Here is a 12334-nt window from a genome sequence, read left to right as displayed (position 1 = left end):
GTCGGCGGCGGCGGTGGTGGCGGCGGTGGCGGTGGTGGCGGCGGCGGTGGGTGGTGGTAGGTGGATGGTGAATGAGGAAAATATGAGTAAATGATTTATTTAGATTTTTTGGGTTTTTTATTTGTTTGATTTTTGGGTTTTTTTTTTCTTGGGTTTTTTATTTTTTTGGGTTTTGAGAGAGAAAAATAGTGAAATGTGTGAGATGAGAGAGAAGTGAGTGGAAAATATATATAGTGAATTAGTTTTTAATTATGTTGTTAGTGATTAATTAAAACAGCAATTCTCCCTTGTGACGGTCACAAATAAGAGACGGCCAAATGTGACCACTTTTTGATAAAATGTAACCACTCATAAACTGTTCATAAAATGTTACATTGTTACCTATGAAAAAATGGTCACACTTTCTCATAAAATGGTCACATTTGGCCCGTCTCTTATTTGAGACGAATAGTACCCGTCACAAATAAGAATTTGCGTAATTAAAATGTGTAGGAGAGAGAGTGAAAAATTAGTGTTAATGGTGCTTTTTGGTTTCAATCTCCACCATCCATATCGGGATGATCCAAGGGTATAGTGAAGACTTAGGACTCAAAGCGTATGGTGACTTATAAGAACTTTACTCTATCTATATATATATATATATATATATATATATATATATATATATATATATATATAGATTTAGGATCCGGTGAGAACGATCACTCGGTGATAACGGTGAGAACGAACACCAACGGTAGGATTATACAAATTAAGGCTCTGATTTCATTACAAAAAAAAACCAAACCAATCGTACTGTCTCTTCTTTTCACACAACACACCCATCTGTCATTCCCTCCACCACCACCCATCATCTGCCATCGCCGCCGGCAATCGCCAGCAACGTCGGAGAACCACCGGAGAACATCCCATATGCCTGCGCAACTGTGGCGACACCATTCAACATCACCAACCCCCGACATTTCGTGTTTCGTGAACCTCAGATCTCGATTCTCCTTCCTCCGATTTCGACGACCACCCTATCTTCACCATAATCTCCGCCGGCTATCCATTGGAAGCGATTTTTGCAGATAAATCAGGTTAAAGTCCCTTCAGTATCCTGTCTCCTACTCTTATTTCTGGTTTGATTTTCATAATCGAGATTTGTGATGCCAATGATGGTGGTTGAAGTGGCTGTAGTGTCGACAAAGGTCGGGATATCACTATCTCCGACGAACCATAATTCGAATTCATTGATCCAACTTCATCTTATATGTGGTTTGAGTATCGTCATTTGATATTGCATAAACCTTAAATTTGATGAATTGGGTTATAATGTATTGAAACAAGATGGTAGTTTCAGGATGGAACCATTTTTAAGAAAACAGGAAAAAAGGGAACTGTAATACAAAGACATTGATTATTAGATTGACAAGGGAATTGGAGAGTGGAGATTGATGGGTGTTAAGTTTGAAAATTGATGAGATTGGTAAAGATAATAATTGAGGGGAGCGCACTGAGAGTGGGAGTGGACAAAAAAATTACAGTTAAATTTTGCGTTAAAGCTGGTACATTCATTTAACAATTCTGGTGTGTGGGAATGATTTCCTAAGTTTATATACATGCCTAGCAACTGGTTATTATACTGATGTTTGGCATTAATAAGAAAGTTAGAAACTAAACCTTCACCGTTAATGGAGTTTAGATGTATTTGATGCATTTTTAGAAACTAAATGAATAAGAAAGGTTAGATGTATTTTATTGGTTTTGTAATCTGGGAATATTTATTGGTTTTTTAATTTGGGATTATTTTTTGTGTTCTATACGTGTATCTAGTTCACGTATTTGTGAATCTGGAATAATATTTAGTGTATCTAGAGGTGGGATCACATTTTAGTGTATCTGCATCGTCATAAAGTGTGTATAGAATTTATGTAAATAATGTATGTATAAATGTATAATATTGTATAGTGTATCTGGATTTACCCCAAAAAAAAAGGCGTATTTGACATGTATTTTAATGTATCTAGTAGCTGTAATAAAAAAAAAAAAGGAAAAAAAATGTATCCGTATTGTTATAAAGTGTATCTAGAATTCTTGAAACAAGCGTACCTAGGAGTGTCTAAAGTGTATCCACGATTTGGTAAAAAAAAAAAAACGTATCTGACATGTATTTTAATGTATCTAGTAGCTGTAAAAAAAACGGAAAAAAAAAATGTATTGTATTATTATAAAGTGTATCTAGAATTCTTGAAAAAAGCGTACCTAGGAGTGTCTAAAGTGTATCTAAGATTTGGTAAAAAAAAAAAAAAAAAAAAAAAAAAAAAAAGTATCTACATTTTTAAAATGTGTATATAGAATTTTAGTTAAAAGTGTATCTGAGATTTGGAAAAAAAAAAAAAAGTGTATCTACATTATTAAAATGCGTATATAGAATTTTGGTAAAAAAAGTGTCTCTTTTTAGTTAAAAGTGTATATGAGATTTGCTAAAAAAAAAAAAAAAAAAGTGCACCTTTTATATATTCTAATGTATGTAGTGCGTTCTCACCGTTCACCGAATGGTGTTTCACCGGGATCCACCTATATATATATATATATATATATATATATATATATATATATATATATATATATATATATATATAGAGAGAGAGAGAGAGAGAGAGAGAGAGAGAGGGGGGGGGGGGATCATGTAAGTCCTGTATATATATTAAGTCCATAAGTCTTATAGAGAGCCATTAGATTGAGGGAAATGGAGGGATGAGATGAACTCACCCAAAGGTGATTAAAAGCCTAATAAACATTACTCACTAATCCACCTAATTAATCACTAATTTACTATATATTTGTTTTCCACCCACCCATTTCTCTCGCATCTCACACATTTCACTCTTCTCTTCTCTCAAAACCTCAATAAAAAAAAACCCAAAAAATCCAAATAAATAAAAAACACAAAAAATCCAAATAAATAAAAAAAACCCAAAAAATCCAAATAAATAAAAAACCCAAAAAACCAAAAATCCAAACAAATCAAAACTCCTCTTCCTCATACACCACCACCCCACCCGACACCACCACTCCACCACCACTCACCACCACCACCGCACAGCGAGTAAGTTAACGTTTTTTTTTTCCAGATTGTGTGTCTTTTTTTTATCGTCTTTTTTTTCGATTTTGTATTAAATTGTTTGTTTGGAGTTGTTTTATTTCTATTTGTTAATATTAATCTTAAATATATTAAAGTTACTATAATTCATATTTTGACATTTCAAAAATCGTCTTGTTTTTTATTAATCTTAAATCTCTTTTTGTTATACGTTTTTTTTTAAGATTTCGGGTTTTAAATCTCGTTTTTTTTATGAGATACTTTTTTTTCATCTAAGATTTACTAAAATATTTTTCATAAAATTTGTTGTTTTAATTTTAGCTATATAAAAAATCTTATAATTTGTTGATTTTAAGCTTATATTTCACATTTTTATATAAAAATGATATAAAATGACTAAAGTTACACAGTTATGGGCAAAAGTTATACTGTTATGGACTAAAGTTATACAAAAATGGACTAAAGTTATACAAAATTTGCCTAAAGTTATACAAATATGGACTAAAATTATACAAATAAGGACTAAAGTTATACAAAAATTGACTAAAGTAATACAAATATGGACTAAAGTTATACAAATAAGGACTAAAGTTATACAAAAATTGACTAAAGTTATACAAATATGGACTAAAGTTATACAAATAAGGACTAAAGTTATACAAAAATGGACTAAAGTTATACAAATATGGACTAAAGTTATACAAATAAGGACTAAAGTTATACAAAAATGGACTAAAGTTATACAAATATCTACATTAGAAATGTGTTGAACTTCTACTCAATGAATGTATAACTCTAGTAACGATATGAATAACTTCTACTCAACGAATGTATAACTCCAGTAGAAATGTGTGTAATTTCAATGAAAGTATAACTTTTGTTTTCTCAATTCTCTTTGTTGACAAATGAAAAAAAATATAAGTATAACAACAAAAAATAACAAATAAAAACCAACACTATAAATTTGAATTTATATAAGTATTGTTTGTATAAATTTAGTCCATATTTGTATAATTGTAGTCCATTTTTGTATAACTTTAGTCTATTTTTGTATAACTTTAGTCCATTTTTGTATAACTTTAATCCTTATTTGTATAACTTTAGTCTATTTTTGTATAACTTTTAGTCATTTTCGATAAATTAGTTGGAATTTACTCCCTCCAATTCACCATTTTCTTCCCTATTTCCTAAAACGGTTATTCAGGTTTTCTTCCCCTTTCTATTTTTGGTAACTTTTTACTCTTATTTTATTCATACCTCTCTCCTATTACCCCACCCACCCAACTCTTTTAATCCTATTTTATTCCTTACTTTACTATTTGTGGCCCACAATTCATTATTTAACTCTTAATTATTCATCCCTCTCTTCTATCACCAAACCCCACCAAACTTTTTAACAATATAATACTCCATTTCTTAATTCTTGTGCCCAAAGTAAAGAGGAAGAAAATAGAGGATTGGAGGGAGTATATAATTTTATGTAATTTTACTCCAATTTTTTGTATAACTTTAGTCCAAAAGCGTGTAACTTTAGTCCAAAATCGTATAACTTTAGTCCAAAATCGTATAACTTTAGTCCAATATATAACCGAAATCCTAAAAACCACCAATACTAACTTTAAACCAACAATACTAGATCTGGAAAAAAAAGCCATTATCTAAATATCAAAATGTAATATAAGACATATTTGAAATAAAAAATATAAACTAAGTAAATAACATCATAATAAGTAAATAACAACACAATAAAAAAAACAAATAAAAAAAAAAATAAATTAACAATGAAAGCAGCAAAGTAAATCTAAAAAACAAAAAAAAAGACAAAAAAAAAAACAAAAAACAAAGACTAAAAACAAAACAAAACAAGACAAGACAAAAAACAAAATACACAAAACAAAAGCCAATACCAAATATTTTAAAAAAATATGAAAATCTGATAGGAGAGGGCGACGGTGGGTCGCGCATTTCAGATCTGATATGAGAGGAAGGAGGAGGTGACCGTGAGTGAGGAAGGAGGAGGTGGCCGTGGGTGTTGTGGTGGTCAGGAGAACGTCGGTGTGAGGAAGGAGGAGGTGGCCGTGAGTGAGGAAGGAGGAGGTGGCAGGCGGAAATAGGGAAGGAGAAAGGGGCGTCGGTGTTGGTGGGGTGTTGTTGTGGTGGTTGTTGTCGGTGGGGAAGGGTGATGGGAAGGTTGTTGCGGTGTTGGTGTTGTTGTTGTGGTGGGGCGGCAGGATGTGCGGGATGGAGAAGACGGGTCGTGGTGGCGTGCGCGGCAGGGCATTGGGTTGTGGTGGGTTGTGGTTGCTGCGGTGGTGTCGGTTCGAATGGAGGGAGAAGAAGGAGGGGGTGCTGGTGGGGTTCGAATGGAGGGAGGTGGCAGTGGAGATCGAATGGAGGGAGGCGGAAGTGGTGGGACTTGGGAGGCTGGGTGTTTTTGGGTTTTTTTTTTTGGTTTTTTTTTTGGTTTACTGATGAGAGGAATGAGAGAGAATGAGGGTATGAGAGAAGTATGAAAGAATGAATAATGAGGAAGTGGGTAGGGAGATTAGAATGAGGAAGAAATTATACAAGATTAGAAGAAGTTATACAGGATTAGGGAGAAAGATTAGTGAAGCGCAATTGTAACCCTTCAATGAGATGTAATCTCATCCCTTCATCCCTTCCATCCAAAGGCCCTTATAAGGACTTAGAGACTCATATGATATGAGGGACTCATGAGAACCCTTCTATATATATATATATATATAGAGGCGGGATCTCGTGAGTTTGGTTCTTACGGTGAGTTGTGAGTTTGGAAAATCTCAACCATTGGATAGGAGGAAATAGATGGCTGAGATTACCTCACATAACTTAAAAAAAAAAAAAAAATAACTCCAGCAAAATAACCATGTAATCAGACCAAAAATATTCTCTCTCCCTTTGAAATTCTCTTCATTAAAGAACGTGAAAAACCTGAAACAAACCCATAGAAATTGAGAAAAAAAATATCGTAACAGCGTCAATTTCTTCTCAATTTCAACAATTAACAATCAATTCGTCAATTTTTATTCGCTTTCATCAATTATCCATCAGCTAATCATGAGTTGAAGTCAGTTGCTGGGACGCTTGAGAGTCAGATTTCAGAGCTAGATGTCATATTTATACCGTAATTCAACATCGCAATTTCGAATTTCCAGGTAAATTCCACTAATTTCTTGAAATCATTACTCACATTGCTTAATCAATTAATTAAATATCCAATTACTTGCAGTGATTAAATCAGGTGATAAGCATCCAAGAAGTGTAATTAATTAATTAATTATGAAAGGATGTCAAGCGCAAGGAGATGCAGCTTTATCGTCGTACAAGCGTGTGCCTACTAAAGAACAATTGTGTGAGCTGTTACTACATATGCTATGTGGAGAATCCAGAGAACAGGCTGTTCGATCGGACGATTTTCCAGATCACTTGCAGTTGCTTAAATCAGGCCGGGACGTTGCTTTTCCGACTCCAAGAGTTCCCCGTAGGTTCAACCAATAAGAAGAGGTGAAACATAAACATAATGAATGTTTCAGACTAGTTTAGTTTAGTGTACAAATATTGGATTATTGTTTCCTTCCTGATTTAATTATTAGGTCACCTTTGAGATTTAGATTTAGGTGATTAAATGTACCAAGAATAATAAGCACCATTTCGGTACTATCGAGTCGCATGGCTCATAACAGATCTAGTTAGTCCGTCTGTTCATCTCTAGATGATGAAGAATTTTAGGTTTTGAATTGGGGATTTGGGAATTGATGATGAAGAATTTGTGATTTGAGTTGTAAAATTGCAAGAAATTGAAATTGAAGAAGTTGTGATTTTGGATGATCAGATTAATTTGGTGATTAACGTCATCATTTTTACTTTTGTTTGACAGAAATGAAAAGTGTGGTAAAGAGATGAACACTTCTCTAGGGCTTTGATTTATAGAAGTGATCACGAAATGGGCTTAGCTGCTTAGAGTTGCTAGCCCGAATCGATTCAACCCGATTTTTTTTCGGAGTTGCTTTTTTTAAGGGAAAAATGCATTTAGTTTGTCAATAACACCGTCATAACAACACAATAACACCGGCGTAACAGCACAATAACACCAGAATAACATCGGAATAACACCAGAATAACAGCACAATAACATGTGGTAAAAAAGAGTAAAAAAATCAAAGTCGTAAAAAATACTCAAAGTGGCACCGGAATAACATCACAATAACACCAGAATAACAGCACAATAACATGCGGTAAAAAAAAAAGAGAAAAAAAGTCAAAGTAGTAAAAAAAATCAAAGTGACACTGGAATAACATTACAATAACAACACAATAACACGTGGTAAAAAAAAGAAAAAAATCAAGTAGTAAAAAATATCAAAGTGACATCGGAATAACATCACAATAACAGCAGAATAACAGTAGAATAACAGCACAATAACGCGTGGTAAAAAAAAAAAGAAAAAAAATCAAAGTCGTAAAAAAATCAAAGTAATGTGACAGAATAACATCACAATAACAAATGAATAACAATAACAAAGACAATAACGCGTGGTAAAAAAAAAAAAAAAAAAAATCAAAGTCGTAAAAAATCAAAGTAACAGCAGAATAACATCACAATAACAGCGGAATAACAATAACAGCACAATAACATGTGGTAAAAAAAAAGGAAAAAAAAATCAAAGTCGTAAAAAAAATCAAAGTAACAGCAGAATAGCATCACAATAACAGCGGAATAACAATAACATCACAAAAACATGTGGTTAAAAAAAGAGAGAAAAAAAAAAATCAAAGTCATTAAAAAATCAAGTTAAAAAAACACAATAACAGCATAATAACACGAGGTAAAAAAAATAAGAGTGAAAAAAATTCAAGCAAAAAAAAATTTGGTACTAAAAGAAAAAGAAAAAAAGGTAACATAATGAGAAAATTAGAGAAAAACATAAGAGAAAAAAAAAAAAATCAAAGTTGTAAAAAAAAGCATAATAACACGAGGTAAAAAAAAAAAGAGATAAAAAAAAAGTAAAAAAAAAAAAAGAGTAGCACTAGAAAAAAGAGAAAATAAACTAAATAACAATGCTTTTATATGACAACTAAGATTAATCTTGGCCACTCATCTCTAATTTAATCTAATGGTTGAGATTCCCCCAACTCACAACTCACCATAAGAACCAAAATCACCAAATCCAATCTCTCTCTCTCTCTCTCTCTCTCTATATATATATATATATATATATATATATATATATATATATATATATATATATATATATATATATATATATATATATAGGTCGTGGTCAGGTGCGAACTAAAGTACGGTGCGAACCGTACGAACTAACAAAATAAAGCATTCTCAATCGCGCTTCTTATTTTTTACCCAACTGATGAAACAATTCGACACCCTACCACCATAAACACTCAACCTCCATAACCTCTCACACATCCATCGATGGCGCCTCTTTTACCGCCAGCCACCACCTGCACCGCCGCTTCTACCACCCTTCCCCGGAACGGATTTCAGTCTATTATAGAGAAAAAAGTTAGATTCAATTCTTATTTTAATCTTTGAATTGTTTAGTATTTTGAATCTATTCAAATGTAAAGATTCAAGTAGTTTTATGAGAAAAAATAAGATTATAGTAAAAAAATTTGATCTTTAGGTATGAATTCTAATTAAAAATTAGGGTTTATAAAAATTGGTCATACAAGTTACTGATTTTCCGACAACTCCCATGAACTGCAGTTTTTGGCTCTAAATTTTCCGACGCATTTCGATTGAAGTTTTCAAAAAAGTATTTCCGGTTGGTTTCGTGTATTCTGAGAGTTGCGCTTTGAGGCGTGTCATGTCGCTAAGTATATGGATAGTGATAACCAAAGTGGTAAAATGATACTCATTGGATGTAACCAGTATGGATGTTTATCATGTATGCGCCTGCTTTTCTATTTGAGATTGCTTGATTTCTTGTCTTCCCTGATCAAGGCTTGAGGTTTCTTTTTCTTCGTTTTTCTCTTACTATCCATTTCCTCAAAAGGCTACTTGAGGTTTTATCTATTTTTTTATTTAGTATTCCTTCCGTTCCACTAGATCCACAACTGTATGTGTTATTTGCTTGAACTTTTAATTTTATGATATTCATTGGCTGTGATATTTATGGCCTTAAATGGATATCTGAATTTGGAATTAGAGGTAGTTTTTGAATTGTGAATTTTCCTTTCTTTCACATGTTTTGTGTTTTATCATTGATTATTGTGCTAGTTTTGGATTTAAACTTTTGTAGATGTGTATCTAACATGCCAGAGATGTGTATCTGGTAAGGTAATGAAGTGTATCTAGCATGCGAGAGACGTGTATCTAGTAAGGTAAAAGAGTGTATCTAGAAATCTAAAGAAGTGTATTAGCATGCCATAGATGTGTATCTAGTAAGGTAAATGAGTGTATCTATCTTGTAAGAGATGTGTATCTAACAACTTAAAAGAGTGTATCTAGCAATCTATAGGAGTGTATCTAGCATGCCAGAGATTTGACGACTAAGTCTCCACTTTTAAGGGGTAAGTAACTAACTCCATCTCTGTCTCCTTTAACAACTTTGTTGCAATTCAAATACAGATATTGGTTTGGTTTGGATGCAAGATGAGAGTTCTATGTAGCAGGTATCAACATTCTCATAAACCCGATGCCGATGATACACATGTCCGCTCTTCTTTTACTCGCAATTTCAATTGGAATTGTTTCGAAATATTAACCCGCTCCATTTATTAATTCCAGGCTGCTGAAATTGATAGACGGATTCAACAAGAATCTAATGTTGATAAGCATATTTACAAGCTCTTATTGCTCGGTACTCCCTCTTTTTTCTACTTCACTTACGTTGTTGTTAAATATGTTGCAATTTCGCATCCAAATTAGCACTGACGGACCCTGACTCGATAGGGAGTAGTTACTAGATGGGAAATTTTAGGGTGCAGATTAGTAACGAATACACTCGTAATTTGATCAGAAGAAGAGGCAACAGCCCTAGCTAAGCTCCCCTTGCCCTGCCACTACAAATTAATTGGCCTCAAGCTCCTCCAGCTGAGTCATTGCATTTTGCTCCCTCTTATTTCAACAGTAATAACATGATTCTGATATATCCCGAGTTGAAAATTCTGAGGAACTAGTTGAATTACGGCATTCTAGGATCGCAATTCTCGTTTGTTAGTTATCTTTTAAATGCACTAATACAAACCTGTCATAATCACTAGGTGCTAAAATGAAGTAGCAAGCAAGCATTAAATGTATCTAGGAATTTAAAATTGTATCTAGCTAGCTAAAGGTATGTAGGTAGGAAATTAAAGGAGTGTATCTAGTTAGCTAAATATAAGTATCTAGCAACTTAAAGGAGTATATCTAACTAACTAAAGGTTTGTATCTAGCAACTTAAAAAAGTGTAGCTAGCTAGCTAAAAGTAAGCTAGCAATTTAAATGAGTGTATCTAGCTAGGTAGAGGTATGGATCTAGCAAGTTAAAGGTGTGTATCTAGCTAGCTAAAGATATGTATCTATCAACTTAAAAGAGTGTATCTATCTAGTTAGTTAAAGGTATGTATCTAGCAACTTGAAGTAGTGTATCTAGCAAGTTAAAAGTTTATATCTCGCAACTAAATGAGATCAAACGAGTACTCCATATTTCATAATGGGACTAAGTTTAAGTAAGGATCGGCTTCGCCTTTACCGTTTCGGATGGAACCTTGTTTGAGCTGAAGGGCCATATAAATAGCTCCCATTTTTCTACAAACTTTGCCTGCTGATTTTTTCTATGGACAAGCTTTCTTATTCAGATGAAACCTTGTTTTGTTTCTGTAATGTGATTTAATTATTTTATTTTACCTATGGGAAGTAAGGGTTGCTCCCTTGAAAGGGACGAGCGAAAAAGATGTAGCGAGTTTGTTGGCGAGTTGAACGTCTCAAAATGATACTGCATATATATTACCCACTGATCGGTGGGTATGGCGACGGCAGGTACTGATTGAGAATGGTGTTGGGGAGTGTTTGGTGGGGCGAGGAAGGAGAGATAAGTATAAGATTGTCGGCGATGAATCTGCGATTGTGGGGCCGACAAGGTGGTGCACCGTTGAGCCTCACCGGTTGTTGGAGGAGGTTAGAGTGGTGTAATGCTTCAGGTTTTGGGAAGGATAACTGGATACACTAAATATGGCTCCGAGTACACATATGAATATTGTCAGATACACAAATTGAGTTGTGTATCTAGCAATCATTTGACTTCCTTTAACCCTCCAATTTGTATGCGTCCTAGAGGCATTCTGCTGTTTTTGTTGTTGGACATTTGATTAATGTGGGAATTACGCTAATGGATTTAGTTATACTACCTCCATCTTAATTACTTGTTTACCTTCTTTATTGACTGCGAGAGTGTGAGGTATATTTTAATTTAAAGGTAAGCAAATGATTTGGATTGTGGGAATATGTTTCTTTCGATATTTATGCATCTAATTTGTCTAGGTATTATTTTTAATATGTGAGTTGTCAATGGTTTGTATAGATCAGTTTTTGAATCATTTGTAATCATCTATGGATCTCTTTTATAAGTCTTGACTAATTTACTCCTTTTGATGCATACAACACAGTATCCTTTAATTTCTAGATGTGGGAAACTGAGCAGAATCATCTATGACACCTATGATGGGGATTTAAACAAGATATCCTTCGATGATCTCCCTGGTGGAGCCGAATCATTCGAGCTAGCATCGAAATTCTACTATGGGATCACTGTCGATCTAACAGCAGCAATCATCTCAGGTCTAAGATGTGCAGCAGAGTATCTAGAGATGACAGAAGACTTAGAAGAAGGCAACCTCATTCAAAACTGAAGTTTTCGTAAGCTATGTTGTCCTCTCATCTTGGAGAGACTCAGTTATCATGCTTAAGAGCTGTGAGGACCTTTCCCCATGGGCCAAAAATCTCCAGATTGTTCGGAGGTGTAGCGAGTTCATTGGTTGGAAAGCCTGCGCGAATCCTAAAGGCATCAAGTGGAATTATACTGGCAGGCCTGTAAAGGCTAGTGAGAACTGAAATTCTAAAAACCAGGTTAATGAAGCATTGCATTTGTCTAATATAAAGTCTTTGTATGCATAGGTTGAGAGCCCCAGATGGAATGAGATGAAGGAAATGAGCCCAAGTAGGGTTGTCCACGTGCCTCCTGATTGGTTGTTTGAAGATGTATCGATCCTAAGGATTGATCATTTT

At 33.9% G+C, this 12334-nt stretch overlaps 1 long non-coding RNA gene across 1 annotated transcript; it reads left to right on the top strand.

Annotated features, from left to right (window-relative positions):
- The first annotated feature begins 2670 nt into the window (after positions 1 to 2670).
- LOC141622640 (uncharacterized) lies at positions 2671 to 6937 on the top strand. The gene is made up of 2 exons (XR_012533047.1): positions 2671 to 6261; positions 6336 to 6937. It is a non-coding gene; the product is annotated as an uncharacterized LOC141622640 (long non-coding RNA).
- Positions 6938 to 12334: the final 5397 nt, after the last annotated feature.

Source organism: Silene latifolia, chromosome X (assembly GCF_048544455.1).
Source record: "Silene latifolia isolate original U9 population chromosome X, ASM4854445v1, whole genome shotgun sequence".
Lineage (NCBI taxonomy): Eukaryota > Viridiplantae > Streptophyta > Magnoliopsida > Caryophyllales > Caryophyllaceae > Silene > Silene latifolia.
Note: the sequence above shows the minus strand (reverse complement) of the source record. Positions and strands in the feature narration are given on the sequence as shown.